At 36.1% G+C, this 3,488-nt stretch overlaps 1 long non-coding RNA gene across 1 annotated transcript in view; it reads left to right on the forward strand.

The window, feature by feature from the left end:
* The window catches only part of LOC107663247 (uncharacterized), a 14,394-nt gene that overhangs the window by 6,831 nt on the left and 4,075 nt on the right, over positions 1–3,488 (forward strand). Inside the window, exon 2 of the long non-coding RNA XR_001631308.1 lies at positions 331–337. This is a non-coding gene — a long non-coding RNA (uncharacterized LOC107663247). The remainder of the gene's footprint in view (positions 1–330; positions 338–3,488) is intronic.

Consider the following 3,488-nt stretch of genomic DNA (forward strand, 5'->3'; position numbering starts at 1 on the left):
TCCGTGAGCATCGTTCTAAGCTCAGAGCTGCAGAAAGAGTATGGCGCAAATCAAAAATCCTACAGACCTTAATGTATATCGGGACGAAGCACAAGAGAATTAATTGAGTGACTAACCAATGCAACCCAAGAAACAAGAATTAGACCAATAAACAAAACAACTGACACAACTTATTGAGGAGGGAAAATAAAGCTCTCCGAGCTAACGAGACAATGAGTTCACACGGTATATTCAAAAGATGTATTTGTAACATCAACTCTTATAACTGTCTGCAAACCATAGCTCTTTTGTGGAACACTTCTCATGACAAACATCTGACTGATCAAAAAGTTTACCTGTGATTACGGAGTGCTTGATTTGATACAGAATTGACAGTGTCAGTATTGCACCTGATCATGTCTGAATGATCATGAAAGGTAAAATAATGATCACAACTATTACATCATTTTAATTGTGCATCCCAAGCCCATGCCAGTAATAAAAAAACAGCCCAAAGTTGCGCAATTACCATGTCCCAAATATAAAAGTAATTTCCATTCCTAAAATACATATTTTACAGTCACTGTTATGCAATCATTTTAAAGGCTATTGTTCACTTATTTTTATTACCACAAAAAAATGTATTATAATTATAGGGCCATATGAAATCCGTTTTATTTCCAAATTCAGTTTTTTTCCATTTTCATTTTTTCGATACTCTGTTTTAATAGTTAAATTAAATTTTATTAATCAAAAAGCCTGTCTAATTAATTGAGTTTCAAAATGCTTCCTACTAGTGTGGCCCAAAACAGTTTTAGTACAGTAGAATGCAAAAGCATTTCAACCAAATGTAATTAATGCAATATTTTAAACATTTAACCCACTGGGGAAAATCAACCCATGGCAACAGTTTAAAAGCAGCCCAATTTCGTGGAAAAAAACAACAACAACAACCAACCCTGCATCCAACACGAGCTGCAGAAGTCAGATTTGACTGATCACGTTGTCAAAAGTAAGGAGAGATAACTGACAAGATGTTTGGAGGATTTGCTTCTCAACAGATCCCGAGCTCATTGATAAATATCTTTTATTGTAAGATGTGCTCCCTTTACACAGTGCGCGCGCGATCGCGAAATCGAAAGTGAAAGTGAACTACGACTGCAAGCGCTCATTCACGAAATCGAAAGTGAAAGTGAACTGCGACTGCTAGCGCTCATTTAAAAGGGGTTTAAATACACCACATATTGATAGCGGCGCCCTGATGCGCGAAAATAATATACAATATTAGAATGTTTGCCGGAGTGCACACAAAAATCGCAGGAGCGGATGGGAGCATGCGATAATGGTCAGAAGTTCAGCGAGAGCAGGATCAACAAGCCCCGTGCTATCACGCAGCAGTGCACCAGACGTCAAATCTTGCGGGATTCCATAAATAAACTACACAGAACCCCACTATTCGGACAAATATACATAATGAAAAGACGATACAAAATGTAATACCTTGGAAAATGTAATTTAAGACTTTTTAATACTTATTAAGGGCCTTAATTTTCTCTAAATTGGTTTATCAACTTTTAATACTTTTTAAGACCCCGCGGACTTGTTGTATTTTCCTGTCAAAATAACAGCGTTCCTTTGGAATTCTTCAGCTTTTAAGAACTGCCGGGTTTTCCGGTAGTGGGCGGAACTAATGCGCAAACGGCAATCTCATTGGCTGGTGCTCACCTATTATCGTCCGTTTTGATTTCAGCAAATCAGTTCGAGCAAACGCACACAACCTGATTATTATTCATGAATTCAGCAGCTCATTAATCCTTAGTGCGTTTTATATTGTTCTTGTTCGTATAATTTGTATTATTATCTTATCAGTATTCTTGTTAGTTTTTTCCCCATTTTATTTTACAGAAAGAACGACCAAAAAGCACCACCACCAGTCCTAAGTTCAGTTAAAATGACTAATATGCATTCATACATGGTTATCAAGTTTTAATTGTAATTACTAAAGTTCTATCATTACATAATACTTGATTATAATATTATAATGCTTGACTGACTGATGTTAAGAGTGTACTTTCAAATATCAAAAAAAAAACTGTGCCATTTTACAAACATTATATAGTCTGGTGAGTAAACAAAAACATTTACTAGCCAATGGCGATTCAATTGCCAAGGTGTCCGTAGAGGGTTGTGTGCTGATTTACTCGCCTACAAAATCACCCCAATCATTAATTATAAAGCTATTCAAGTCATTTGGTGATTTTTTATATCACAATATATATTGCATATAAACAAAATATCCCAATGTGAGTTTATTCCAATATCGTGCAGTCCTAATTGGCACAGTGGTTAACCAGAAAAATTAAAAATGGCAATTCATGCCCAAAAGGTTGCCGATCCCTGGTCTGTCCACATGAGACGACCCACTCCATTTCAAATAAATGCTTTAATTAGGACACTCATAAGAAAAATATAATTCTGTAGAGTGGGACATTTTAATAAGGATCAATTGACTGAGTTCAGCTTTGAGAATGAAAACCAACCTGTTTGTTCCTCAGTATCTTCTTGTTTGATTCTGAATGCTTCTTCAATCTTCAGATCTTCACTCTCTTCTTTAATAAACGCCATCTTTATAATAGTGTGTCACATGGATTTCAGTCGCTTCACTGGGAATATTTCTGTGTCTGGAAAAAAAAAAAAATCCAAAGTAAATCTCTCCAGTCAGAGTTAATGGCCCGATTAGCCAAAAAAACACTCAAAACTAGTGCCAGAAATGAACAAAAGAAAACAAACTATACAAACACTTAAAGAGCAGGTCATATGGGTTTTTAAAAAAATATCTCTTGCAGTTTATAATGTAGCTATTCTTAAATAAAAACAATCTGCAAAGTTGTTAATCAAAAAAGTGCATGATAAATATATTGTCTCTCAAAAGAGAGAGTCGATTCTGAATCGCCTTAACGAGTCGTCATATATTCGAATCTTTTGCCTGTTACCGGTTTACGTCACTGGGTAACACATTTGCATAATCCCCACCTGCCCGCGAAATACGAATCTGACCTGCCCAGTGCCCACAAACACTTCCGCTAGTTAGTGTGTTTACATCATGCTGAGAAGACGCTGTGTTCAAGGATACCACAGAAATACAATTCCAACCTTTTGTTGTGTGCATGTCATTTTACCAAGGACTGCTTCTCTAATCTGGGCTTTTATCGTTGTTGGCTTCTAATCTTCTTAATTTGGACTAACAAGCTCTCCGAACCACAACCTGTAAGTACGATTGATACGTTATGTGTACATTTTCAATTGAGTTCTCAAAATATCAAGTTTTTGCGCTAATATGTGATGTATAACTAGTGCAGCTTTAGGTTTCCAGGTAAAGCACGGTATTACTGTCTTACTGAAGTAGTTCTGATAATTCGCTGTGAACCCACTATTTCCTAAGAATGTGTCGATTAATGTAGACTGACGTTCAGATAATTACTTCGTTTAATAATAAAGAATGTAGTGTA

This window comes from Sinocyclocheilus anshuiensis, unplaced genomic scaffold, assembly GCF_001515605.1.
Source record: "Sinocyclocheilus anshuiensis isolate Anshui unplaced genomic scaffold, SAMN03320099.WGS_v1.1 scaffold2257, whole genome shotgun sequence".
In the NCBI taxonomy this organism is placed as follows: Eukaryota; Metazoa; Chordata; class Actinopteri; order Cypriniformes; family Cyprinidae; genus Sinocyclocheilus; species Sinocyclocheilus anshuiensis.